Here is a 13,811-nt window from a genome sequence, read left to right as displayed (position 1 = left end):
TGTGCGAGCGGGGTACGTGTATTTCTGGGGTGCACGGGATGTTTCACATGCGATTGGCCCTGTGCGAGCAGGGTACGTGTATTTCTGGGGTGCGCAGGAAGTTTTGCACGTGATTGGCCCTGTGTGAGCGGGGTACGTGTATTTCAGGGGTGCGCAGGAAGTTTTGCACGTGATTGGCCCTGTGTGAGCGGAGTACGTGTATTTCTGGGGTGCGCGGGATGTTTCACACGCGATTGGCCCTGTGCGAGCAGGGTACGTGTATTTCTGGGGTGCGCGGGAAGTTTTACACGCAATTGGCCATGTGCGAGCGGGGTATGTGTATTTCGGGGGTGCTCAGGAAGTTTCACACGTGATTAGCCACGTGCAAGCAGGGTATGTGTATTTCTTGGGTGCGCGGGATGTTTAACACGCGATTGGCCCTGTGCGAGCGGTGTATGTGTATTTCGGGGGTGCGCGGGAAATTTTACACGCGAATGGCCCTGTGCGAGCGGGGTACGTGTATTTCTGGGGTGCGCAGGAAGTTTCACACGCGATTGGCCCTGTGCGAGAGGGGTATGTGTATTTCTGGGGTGCGCAGGAAGTTTCACATGCGATTGGCCCTGTGCGAGCGGGGTACGTGTATTTCTGGGGTGTGCGGGAAGTTTCACATGCGATTGGCCCTGTGTGAGTGGGGTATGTGTATTTTTGGGGTGCGCGGGAAGTTTCACACGCGATTGGCCCAGTGCGAGTGGGGTACGTGTATTTCTGGGGTGTGCGGGATGTTTCACAAGCGATTGGCCCTGTGCGAGCAGGGTATGTGTATTTCGGGGGTGCGCGGGAAATTTTACACGCGATTGGCCCTGTGCGAGCGGGGTACATGTATTTCTGGGGTGCGCGGGAAGTCTCAGATGCGATTGGCCCTTTGCGAGTGGGGTACGTGTATTTCGGGGTGCGCAAGAAGTTTCACACACGATTGGCCCTGTGCCAGTGGGGTACGTGTATTTCGGGGGTGCGCAGGAAGTTTCACACGCGATTGGCCCTGTGCGAGCGGGGTACGTGTATTTCGGTGGTGCGCAGGAAGTTTCACACGTGATTGGCCCCATGCGAGCGAAGTACGTGTATTTCTGGGGTGCGCTGGATGTTTCACATGCGATTGGCCCTGTGCGAACAGGGTACGTGTATTTCTGGGGTGCGCTGGATGTTTCACATGCGATTGGCCCTGTGCGAACAGGGTACGTGTATTTCGGAGGTGCGCGGGAAGTTTTACACGTGATTGGCCCTGTGCGAGTGGGGTACGTGTATTTCGAGGGTGCGCAGGAGGTTTCACACGTGATTGGCCCTGTGCGAGCGCGGTACGTGTATTTCTGGGCTGCACGGGATGTTTCACACGCGATTGGCCCTGTGCGAGCAGGGTACGTGTATGTCTGGGGTGCGTGGGAAGTTTCACACGAAATTGGCCATGTGCGAGCGGGGTACGTGTATTTCGGGGGTGCTCAGGAAGTTTCACACGCGATTGGCCCTGTGCGAGCGGGGTACGTGTATTTCGGTGGTGCGCGGGAAATTTTACACGCGATTGGCCCTGTGCGAGCGGGGTACATGTATTTCTGGGGTGCGCAGGAAGTTTCACACGCGATTGGCCCACTGCGAGAGGGGTATGTGTATTTCTGGGGTGCGCGGGAAGTTTCACATGCGATTGGCCCTGTGCGAGCGGGGTACGTGTATTTCTGGGGTGTGCGGGAAGTTTCACATGCGATTGGCCCTGTGTGAGTGGGGTATGTGTATTTTTGGGGTGCGCGGGAAGTTTCACACGCGATTGGCCCAGTGCGAGTGGGGTATGTGTATTTCTGGTGTGCGCAGGAAGTTTCACACGCAATTGGCTCTGTGCGAGCAGGGTACGTGTATTTCGGGGTGCGCAAGAAGTTTCACACGCGATTGTCCCTGTGCGAGTGGGGTACGTGTATTTCGGGGGTGCGCAGAAAGTTTTACACGCGATTGGCCCTGTGCGAGCGGGTACATGTATTTCTGGGGTGCGCAGGAAGTTTCACATGCGATTGGCCCTGTGCGAATAGGGTACGTGTATTTCGGAGGTGCGCGGGAAGTTTTACACGTGATTGGCCCTGTGCGAGCGGGGTACGTGTATTTCTGGGGTGCACGGGATGTTTCACATGCGATTGGCCCTGTGCGAGCAGGGTACGTGTATTTCTGGGGTGCGCAGGAATTTTTGCACGTGATTGGCCCTGTGTGAGCGGGGTACGTGTATTTCAGGGGTGCGCAGGAAGTTTTGCACGTGATTGGCCCTGTGTGAGCGGAGTACGTGTATTTCTGGGGTGCGCGGGATGTTTCACACGCGATTGGCCCTGTGCGAGCAGGGTACGTGTATTTCTGGGGTGCGCGGGAAGTTTTACACGCAATTGGCCATGTGCGAGCGGGGTATGTGTATTTCGGGGGTGCTCAGGAAGTTTCACACGTGATTAGCCACGTGCAAGCAGGGTATGTGTATTTCTTGGGTGCGCGGGATGTTTAACACGCGATTGGCCCTGTGCGAGCGGTGTATGTGTATTTCGGGGGTGCGCGGGAAATTTTACACGCGAATGGCCCTGTGCGAGCGGGGTACGTGTATTTCTGGGGTGCGCAGGAAGTTTCACACGCGATTGGCCCTGTGCGAGAGGGGTATGTGTATTTCTGGGGTGCGCAGGAAGTTTCACATGCGATTGGCCCTGTGCGAGCGGGGTACGTGTATTTCTGGGGTGTGCGGGAAGTTTCACATGCGATTGGCCCTGTGTGAGTGGGGTATGTGTATTTTTGGGGTGCGCGGGAAGTTTCACACGCGATTGGCCCAGTGCGAGTGGGGTACGTGTATTTCTGGGGTGTGCGGGATGTTTCACAAGCGATTGGCCCTGTGCGAGCAGGGTATGTGTATTTCGGGGGTGCGCGGGAAATTTTACACGCGATTGGCCCTGTGCGAGCGGGGTACGTGTATTTCTGGGGTGCGCGGGAAGTCTCAGATGCGATTGGCCCTTTGCGAGTGGGGTACGTGTATTTCGGGGTGCGCAAGAAGTTTCACACACGATTGGCCCTGTGCCAGTGGGGTACGTGTATTTCGGGGGTGCGCAGGAAGTTTCACACGCGATTGGCCCTGTGCGAGCGGGGTACGTGTATTTCGGTGGTGCGCGGGAAGTTTCACACGTGATTGGCCCCATGCGAGCGAAGTACGTGTATTTCTGGGGTGCGCTGGATGTTTCACATGCGATTGGCCCTGTGCGAACAGGGTACGTGTATTTCTGGGGTGCGCTGGATGTTTCACATGCGATTGGCCCTGTGCGAACAGGGTACGTGTATTTCGGAGGTGCGCGGGAAGTTTTACACGTGATTGGCCCTGTGCGAGTGGGGTACGTGTATTTCGAGGGTGCGCAGGAAGTTTCACACGTGATTGGCCCTGTGCGAGCGCGGTACGTGTATTTCTGGGCTGCACGGGATGTTTCACACGCGATTGGCCCTGTGCGAGCAGGGTACGTGTATGTCTGGGGTGCGTGGGAAGTTTCACACGAAATTGGCCATGTGCGAGCGGGGTACGTGTATTTCGGGGGTGCTCAGGAAGTTTCACACGTGATTGGCCCCGTGCAAGCAGGGTATGTGTATTTCTGGGGTGCGCGGGATGTTTCACACGCAATTGGCCCTGTGCGAGACGGTTATGTGTATTTCTGGGGTGCGCGGGAAGTTTCACACGAGATTGGCCCTGTGCGAGCGGGGTACGTGTATTTCGAGGGTGCGCAGGAAGTTTCACACGTGATTGGCCCTGTTCGAGCGCGGTACGTGTATTTCTGGGCTGCACGGGATGTTTCACACGCGATTGGCCCTGTGCGAGCAGGGTACGTGTATGTCTGGGGTGCGTGGGAAGTTTCACACGAAATTGGCCATGTGCGAGCGGGGTACGTGTATTTCGGGGGTGCTCAGGAAGTTTCACACGTGATTGGCCCCGTGCAAGCAGGGTATGTGTATTTCTGGGGTGTGCTGGAAGTTTCACATGCGATTGGCCCTGTGTGTGTGGGGTATGTGTATTTTTGGGGTGCGTGGGAAGGTTCACACACGATTGGCCCAGTGTGAGTGGGGTACGTGTATTTCTGGGGTGTGCGGGAAGTTTCACATGTGATTGGCCCTGTTTGAGTGGGGTACGTGTTTTTGGGGGTGCGCGGGAAGTTTCACACGCGATTGGCCCAATGCGAGGGGGGTAGGTGTATTTCAGGGGTGCGTGGGATGTTTCACAAGTGATTGGCCCTGTGCGAGCAGGGTATGTGTATTTCGGGGGTGCGTGGGAAATTTTACATGCGATTGGCCATGTGCGAGCGGGGTACGTGTATTTCGGGGGTGCGCGGGAAGTTTCACACAAGATTGGCCCTGTGCGAGCGGGGTACGTGTATTTCGAGGGTGCGCAGGAAGTTTCACACGTGATTGGCCCTGTGCGAGCGCGGTACGTGTATTTCTGGGCTGCACGGGATGTTTCACACGCGATTGGCCCTGTGCGAGCAGGGTACGTGTATGTCTGGGGTGCGTGGGAAGTTTCACACGAAATTGGCCATGTGCGAGCGGGGTACGTGTATTTCGGGGGTGCTCAGGAAGTTTCACACGTGATTGGCCCCGTGCAAGCAGGGTATGTGTATTTCTGGGGTGTGCTGGAAGTTTCACATGCGATTGGCCCTGTGTGTGTGGGGTATGTGTATTTTTGGGGTGCGTGGGAAGGTTCACACGCGATTGGCCCAGTGTGAGTGGGGTACGTGTATTTCTGGGGTGTGCGGGAAGTTTCACATGTGATTGGCCCTGTTTGAGTGGGGTACGTGTTTTTGGGGGTGCGCGGGAAGTTTCACACGCGATTGGCCCTATGCGAGGGAGGTAGGTGTATTTCAGGGGTTCGTGGGATGTTTCACAAGTGATTGGCCCTGTGCAAGCAGGGTATGTGTATTTCGGGGGTGCGTGGGAAATTTTACACGCGATTGGCCCTTTGCGAGCGGGGTACGTGTATTTCTGGGGTGCGCAGGACGTCTCACATGCGATTGGCCCTTTGCGAGTGGGGTACGTGTATTTCGGGGTGCGCAAGAAGGTTCACACGCGATTGGCCCTGTGCGAGTGGGGTACGTGTATTTCGGGGGTTTGCAGGAAGTTGCACACGCGATTTGCCCTGTGCGAGGGGGGTACGTGTATTTCGGGGGTGCACAGGAAGTTTCACACGTGATTGGCACCATGAGAGCAAAGAACGTGTATTTCTGGGTTGCGAGGGATGTTTCACACGCGATTGGCCCTGTGCGAGTGGGGTACGTGTATTTCGGGGTGCGCAAGAAGTTTCAAACGCGATTGGCTCTGTGCGAGCAGGGTACATGTATTTCGGGGGGTGCGCAAGAAGTTTCACACGCGATTGGCCCTGTGCGAGTGGGGTACGTGTATTTCGGGGGTGCGCAAGAAGTTTTACACGCGATTGGCCCTGTGCGGGCGGGAACGTGTATTTCTGGGGTGCACAGGAAGTTTCACATGCGATTGGCCCTGTGCGAACAGGGTACGTGTATTTCGGAGGTGCGCGGGAAGTTTTACACGTGATTGGCCCTGTGCGAGTGGGGTACGTTTATTTCTGGGGTACGCAGGAAGTTTCACACACGATTGGCCCTGTGCGAGCGGGGTATGTGTATTTATGGGGTGCGCGGATGTTTCACACGCAAATGGCCCTGTGCGAGCAGGGTACGTGTATTTCTGGGGTGTGCGGGAAGTTTTACACGCGATTGGCCCTGTGCGAGCGGCGTATGTGTATTTCGGGGGTGCGTGGGAAGTTGTACACGCGATTGGCCCTGTGTGAGCAGGGTACGTGTATTTCGGGGGTGCGCGGGAAGTTTTACACGCGATTGGCACTGTGCGAGCGGGTACTGTATTTCTGGGGTGCGCAGGAAGTTTCACATGCGATTGGCCCTATGCGAACAGGGTACGTGTATTTCGGAGGTGCGCGGGAAGTTTTACAAGTGATTGGCCCTGTGCGAGTGGGGTACGTGTATTTCGGGGGTGCGCAGGAAATATTACACGCGATTGGCCCTGTGCGAGCGGGGTACGTGTATTTCTTGGGTGCACAGGAAGTTTCACACGTGATTGGCCCTGTGCGAGAGGGGAATGTGTATTTCTGGGGTGCGCGGGAAGTTTCACACGCGATTGGCCATGTGCGAGCGGGGTACGTGTATTTCGGGGGTGCTCAGGAAGTTTCACACGTGATTGGCCCCGTGCAAGCAGGGTATGTGTATTTCTGGGGTGCGCGGGATGTTTCACATGCGATTGGCCCTGTGCGAGCGGGGTATGTGTATTTTTGGGGTGTGCGGGAAATTTTACACGCGATTGGCCCTGTGCGAGCGGGGTACGTGTATTTCGGGGGTGCTCAGGAAGTTTCACACGCGATTGGCCCTGTGCGAGCGGGGTATGTGTATTTTTGGGGTGCGCGGGAAGTTTCACACGCGATTGGCCCTGTGCGAGCGGGTACATGTATTTCTGGGGTGCGCAGGAAGCTTCACATGCGATTGGCCCTGTGCGAGCAGGGTACGTATATTTCGGAGGTGCGCGGGAAGTTTTACACGTGATTGGCCCTGTGCGAGCGGGGTACGTGTATTTCTGGGGTGCACGGGATGTTTCACACGCGATTGGCCCTGTGCGAGCAGGGTACGTGTATTTCTGGGGTGCGCAGGAAGTTTTACACGCAATTGGCCCTGTGCGAGTGGGGTACGTGTATTTCGGGGTGCGCAGGAAGTTTTGCACGTGATTGGCCCTGTGCGAGCGGGGTACGTGTATTTCTGGGGTGCGCGGGATGTTTCACACGCGATTGGCCCTGTGCGAGCAGGGTACACTGTATTTCTGGGGTGCGCGGGAAGTTTTACACGCAATTGGCCATGTGCGAGCGGGGTACGTGTATTTCGGGGTGCTCAGGAAGTTTCACACGTGATTGGCCCCGTGCAAGCAGGGTATGTGTATTTCTTGGGTGCGTGGGATGTTTAACACGCGATTGGCCCTGTGCGAGCGGGGTATGTGTATTTCGGGGGTGCGCGGGAAATTTTACACGCGATTGGCCCTGTGCGAGCGGGGTACGTGTATTTCTGTAGTGCGCAGAAAGTTTCATACGCGATTGGCCCTGTGCGAGCGGGGTACGTGTATTTCTGGGGTGTGCAGGAAGTTTCACATGCGATTGGCCCTGTGTGAGTGGGGTATGTGTATTTTTGGGGTGCGCGGGAAGTTTCACACGCGATTGGCCCAGTGAGAGTGGGGTATGTGTATTTCTGGTGTGCGCAGGAAGTTTCACACGCGATTGGCTCTGTGCGAGCAGGGTACGTGTATTTCGGGGTGCGCAAGAAGTTTCACATGCGATTGGCCCTGTGCGAGTGGGGTACGTGTATTTCGGGGGTGCGCAGGAAGTTTTACACGCGATTGGCCCTGTGCGAGCGGGTACATGTATTTCTGGGGTGCGCAGGAAGTCTCACATGCGATTGGCCGTTTGCGAGTGGGGTACGTGTATTTCGGAGGTACGCGGGATGTTTTACACGTGATTGGCCCTGTGCAAGCAGGGTACGTGTATTTCTGGGGTGCGCGGGAAGTTTCACATGCGATTGGCCCTGTGCGAGCGGGGTACGTGTATTTCGGGGGTGCGCAGGAAGTTTTACACGCGATTGGCCCTGTGCGAGCGGGTACATGTATTTCTGGGGTGCGCAGGAAGTCTCACATGCGATTGGCCGTTTGCGAGTGGGGTACGTGTATTTCGGAGGTACGCGGGATGTTTTACACGCGATTGGCCCTGTGCGAGCGGGGTATGTGTATTTCGGGGGTGCGCGGGAAATTTTACACGCGATTGGCCCTGTGCGAGTGGGGTACGTATATTTCTGTAGTGCGCAGGAAGTTTCACACGCGATTGGCCCTGTGCGAGCGGGGTACGTGTATTTCTGGGGTGTGCGGGAAGTTTCACACGCGATTGGCCCTGTGCGAGCGGGTACATGTATTTCTGGGGTGCGCAGGAAGTTTCACATGCGATTGGCCCTGTGCGAACAGGGTACGTATATTTCGGAGGTGCGCGGGAAGTTTTACACGTGATTGGCCCTGTGCGAGCGGGGTACGTGTATTTCTGGGGTGCACGGGATGTTTCACACGCGATTGGCCCTGTGCGAGCAGGGTACGTGTATTTCTGGGGTGCGCAGGAAGTTTTACACGCAATTGGCCCTGTTCGAGTGGGGTACGTGTATTTCGGGGGTGCGCAGGAAGTTTCACACGTGATTGGCCCCGTGCAAGCAGGGTATGTGTATTTCTTGGGTGCGTGGGATGTTTAACACGCGATTGGCCCTGTGCGAGCGGGGTATGTGTATTTCGGGGGTGCGCGGGAAATTTTACACGCGATTGGCCCTGTGCGAGCGGGGTACGTATATTTCTGTAGTGCGCAGGAAGTTTCACACGCGATTGGCCCTGTGCGAGCGGGGTACGTGTATTTCTGGGGTGCGCAGGAATTTTTGCACGTGATTGGCCCTGTGTGAGCGGGGTACGTGTATTTCAGGGGTGCGCAGGAAGTTTTGCACGTGATTGGCCCTGTGTGAGCGGAGTACGTGTATTTCTGGGGTGCGCGGGATGTTTCACACGCGATTGGCCCTGTGCGAGCAGGGTACGTGTATTTCTGGGGTGCGCGGGAAGTTTTACACGCAATTGGCCATGTGCGAGCGGGGTATGTGTATTTCGGGGGTGCTCAGGAAGTTTCACACGTGATTAGCCACGTGCAAGCAGGGTATGTGTATTTCTTGGGTGCGCGGGATGTTTAACACGCGATTGGCCCTGTGCGAGCGGTGTATGTGTATTTCGGGGGTGCGCGGGAAATTTTACACGCGAATGGCCCTGTGCGAGCGGGGTACGTGTATTTCTGGGGTGCGCAGGAAGTTTCACACGCGATTGGCCCTGTGCGAGAGGGGTATGTGTATTTCTGGGGTGCGCAGGAAGTTTCACATGCGATTGGCCCTGTGCGAGCGGGGTACGTGTATTTCTGGGGTGTGCGGGAAGTTTCACATGCGATTGGCCCTGTGTGAGTGGGGTATGTGTATTTTTGGGGTGCGCGGGAAGTTTCACACGCGATTGGCCCAGTGCGAGTGGGGTACGTGTATTTCTGGGGTGTGCGGGATGTTTCACAAGCGATTGGCCCTGTGCGAGCAGGGTATGTGTATTTCGGGGGTGCGCGGGAAATTTTACACGCGATTGGCCCTGTGCGAGCGGGGTACGTGTATTTCTGGGGTGCGCGGGAAGTCTCAGATGCGATTGGCCCTTTGCGAGTGGGGTACGTGTATTTCGGGGTGCGCAAGAAGTTTCACACACGATTGGCCCTGTGCCAGTGGGGTACGTGTATTTCGGGGGTGCGCAGGAAGTTTCACACGCGATTGGCCCTGTGCGAGCGGGGTACGTGTATTTCGGTGGTGCGCGGGAAGTTTCACACGTGATTGGCCCCATGCGAGCGAAGTACGTGTATTTCTGGGGTGCGCTGGATGTTTCACATGCGATTGGCCCTGTGCGAACAGGGTACGTGTATTTCTGGGGTGCGCTGGATGTTTCACATGCGATTGGCCCTGTGCGAACAGGGTACGTGTATTTCGGAGGTGCGCGGGAAGTTTTACACGTGATTGGCCCTGTGCGAGTGGGGTACGTGTATTTCGAGGGTGCGCAGGAAGTTTCACACGTGATTGGCCCTGTGCGAGCGCGGTACGTGTATTTCTGGGCTGCACGGGATGTTTCACACGCGATTGGCCCTGTGCGAGCAGGGTACGTGTATGTCTGGGGTGCGTGGGAAGTTTCACACGAAATTGGCCATGTGCGAGCGGGGTACGTGTATTTCGGGGGTGCTCAGGAAGTTTCACACGTGATTGGCCCCGTGCAAGCAGGGTATGTGTATTTCTGGGGTGCGCGGGATGTTTCACACGCAATTGGCCCTGTGCGAGACGGTTATGTGTATTTCTGGGGTGCGCGGGAAGTTTCACACGAGATTGGCCCTGTGCGAGCGGGGTACGTGTATTTCGAGGGTGCGCAGGAAGTTTCACACGTGATTGGCCCTGTTCGAGCGCGGTACGTGTATTTCTGGGCTGCACGGGATGTTTCACACGCGATTGGCCCTGTGCGAGCAGGGTACGTGTATGTCTGGGGTGCGTGGGAAGTTTCACACGAAATTGGCCATGTGCGAGCGGGGTACGTGTATTTCGGGGGTGCTCAGGAAGTTTCACACGTGATTGGCCCCGTGCAAGCAGGGTATGTGTATTTCTGGGGTGTGCTGGAAGTTTCACATGCGATTGGCCCTGTGTGTGTGGGGTATGTGTATTTTTGGGGTGCGTGGGAAGGTTCACACGCGATTGGCCCAGTGTGAGTGGGGTACGTGTATTTCTGGGGTGTGCGGGAAGTTTCACATGTGATTGGCCCTGTTTGAGTGGGGTACGTGTTTTTGGGGGTGCGCGGGAAGTTTCACACGCGATTGGCCCAATGCGAGGGGGGTAGGTGTATTTCAGGGGTGCGTGGGATGTTTCACAAGTGATTGGCCCTGTGCGAGCAGGGTATGTGTATTTCGGGGGTGCGTGGGAAATTTTACATGCGATTGGCCATGTGCGAGCGGGGTACGTGTATTTCGGGGGTGCGCGGGAAGTTTCACACAAGATTGGCCCTGTGCGAGCGGGGTACGTGTATTTCGAGGGTGCGCAGGAAGTTTCACACGTGATTGGCCCTGTGCGAGCGCGGTACGTGTATTTCTGGGCTGCACGGGATGTTTCACACGCGATTGGCCCTGTGCGAGCAGGGTACGTGTATGTCTGGGGTGCGTGGGAAGTTTCACACGAAATTGGCCATGTGCGAGCGGGGTACGTGTATTTCGGGGGTGCTCAGGAAGTTTCACACGTGATTGGCCCCGTGCAAGCAGGGTATGTGTATTTCTGGGGTGTGCTGGAAGTTTCACATGCGATTGGCCCTGTGTGTGTGGGGTATGTGTATTTTTGGGGTGCGTGGGAAGGTTCACACGCGATTGGCCCAGTGTGAGTGGGGTACGTGTATTTCTGGGGTGTGCGGGAAGTTTCACATGTGATTGGCCCTGTTTGAGTGGGGTACGTGTTTTTGGGGGTGCGCGGGAAGTTTCACACGCGATTGGCCCTATGCGAGGGAGGTAGGTGTATTTCAGGGGTTCGTGGGATGTTTCACAAGTGATTGGCCCTGTGCAAGCAGGGTATGTGTATTTCGGGGGTGCGTGGGAAATTTTACACGCGATTGGCCCTTTGCGAGCGGGGTACGTGTATTTCTGGGGTGCGCAGGACGTCTCACATGCGATTGGCCCTTTGCGAGTGGGGTACGTGTATTTCGGGGTGCGCAAGAAGGTTCACACGCGATTGGCCCTGTGCGAGTGGGGTACGTGTATTTCGGGGGTTTGCAGGAAGTTGCACACGCGATTTGCCCTGTGCGAGGGGGGTACGTGTATTTCGGGGGTGCACAGGAAGTTTCACACGTGATTGGCACCATGAGAGCAAAGAACGTGTATTTCTGGGTTGCGAGGGATGTTTCACACGCGATTGGCCCTGTGCGAGTGGGGTACGTGTATTTCGGGGTGCGCAAGAAGTTTCAAACGCGATTGGCTCTGTGCGAGCAGGGTACATGTATTTCGGGGGGTGCGCAAGAAGTTTCACACGCGATTGGCCCTGTGCGAGTGGGGTACGTGTATTTCGGGGGTGCGCAAGAAGTTTTACACGCGATTGGCCCTGTGCGGGCGGGAACGTGTATTTCTGGGGTGCACAGGAAGTTTCACATGCGATTGGCCCTGTGCGAACAGGGTACGTGTATTTCGGAGGTGCGCGGGAAGTTTTACACGTGATTGGCCCTGTGCGAGTGGGGTACGTTTATTTCTGGGGTACGCAGGAAGTTTCACACACGATTGGCCCTGTGCGAGCGGGGTATGTGTATTTATGGGGTGCGCGGATGTTTCACACGCAAATGGCCCTGTGCGAGCAGGGTACGTGTATTTCTGGGGTGTGCGGGAAGTTTTACACGCGATTGGCCCTGTGCGAGCGGCGTATGTGTATTTCGGGGGTGCGTGGGAAGTTGTACACGCGATTGGCCCTGTGTGAGCAGGGTACGTGTATTTCGGGGGTGCGCGGGAAGTTTTACACGCGATTGGCACTGTGCGAGCGGGTACTGTATTTCTGGGGTGCGCAGGAAGTTTCACATGCGATTGGCCCTATGCGAACAGGGTACGTGTATTTCGGAGGTGCGCGGGAAGTTTTACAAGTGATTGGCCCTGTGCGAGTGGGGTACGTGTATTTCGGGGGTGCGCAGGAAATATTACACGCGATTGGCCCTGTGCGAGCGGGGTACGTGTATTTCTTGGGTGCACAGGAAGTTTCACACGTGATTGGCCCTGTGCGAGAGGGGAATGTGTATTTCTGGGGTGCGCGGGAAGTTTCACACGCGATTGGCCATGTGCGAGCGGGGTACGTGTATTTCGGGGGTGCTCAGGAAGTTTCACACGTGATTGGCCCCGTGCAAGCAGGGTATGTGTATTTCTGGGGTGCGCGGGATGTTTCACATGCGATTGGCCCTGTGCGAGCGGGGTATGTGTATTTTTGGGGTGTGCGGGAAATTTTACACGCGATTGGCCCTGTGCGAGCGGGGTACGTGTATTTCGGGGGTGCTCAGGAAGTTTCACACGCGATTGGCCCTGTGCGAGCGGGGTATGTGTATTTTTGGGGTGCGCGGGAAGTTTCACACGCGATTGGCCCTGTGCGAGCGGGTACATGTATTTCTGGGGTGCGCAGGAAGCTTCACATGCGATTGGCCCTGTGCGAGCAGGGTACGTATATTTCGGAGGTGCGCGGGAAGTTTTACACGTGATTGGCCCTGTGCGAGCGGGGTACGTGTATTTCTGGGGTGCACGGGATGTTTCACACGCGATTGGCCCTGTGCGAGCAGGGTACGTGTATTTCTGGGGTGCGCAGGAAGTTTTACACGCAATTGGCCCTGTGCGAGTGGGGTACGTGTATTTCGGGGTGCGCAGGAAGTTTTGCACGTGATTGGCCCTGTGCGAGCGGGGTACGTGTATTTCTGGGGTGCGCGGGATGTTTCACACGCGATTGGCCCTGTGCGAGCAGGGTACACTGTATTTCTGGGGTGCGCGGGAAGTTTTACACGCAATTGGCCATGTGCGAGCGGGGTACGTGTATTTCGGGGTGCTCAGGAAGTTTCACACGTGATTGGCCCCGTGCAAGCAGGGTATGTGTATTTCTTGGGTGCGTGGGATGTTTAACACGCGATTGGCCCTGTGCGAGCGGGGTATGTGTATTTCGGGGGTGCGCGGGAAATTTTACACGCGATTGGCCCTGTGCGAGCGGGGTACGTGTATTTCTGTAGTGCGCAGAAAGTTTCATACGCGATTGGCCCTGTGCGAGCGGGGTACGTGTATTTCTGGGGTGTGCAGGAAGTTTCACATGCGATTGGCCCTGTGTGAGTGGGGTATGTGTATTTTTGGGGTGCGCGGGAAGTTTCACACGCGATTGGCCCAGTGAGAGTGGGGTATGTGTATTTCTGGTGTGCGCAGGAAGTTTCACACGCGATTGGCTCTGTGCGAGCAGGGTACGTGTATTTCGGGGTGCGCAAGAAGTTTCACATGCGATTGGCCCTGTGCGAGTGGGGTACGTGTATTTCGGGGGTGCGCAGGAAGTTTTACACGCGATTGGCCCTGTGCGAGCGGGTACATGTATTTCTGGGGTGCGCAGGAAGTCTCACATGCGATTGGCCGTTTGCGAGTGGGGTACGTGTATTTCGGAGGTACGCGGGAT

The sequence above is a fragment of the Ambystoma mexicanum genome, chromosome 3p, assembly GCF_040938575.1.
Source record: "Ambystoma mexicanum isolate Mex_15411 chromosome 3p, UKY_AmexF1_1, whole genome shotgun sequence".
Classification (NCBI taxonomy): Eukaryota; Metazoa; Chordata; class Amphibia; order Caudata; family Ambystomatidae; genus Ambystoma; species Ambystoma mexicanum.
This window is presented reverse-complemented; position numbering follows the sequence as displayed.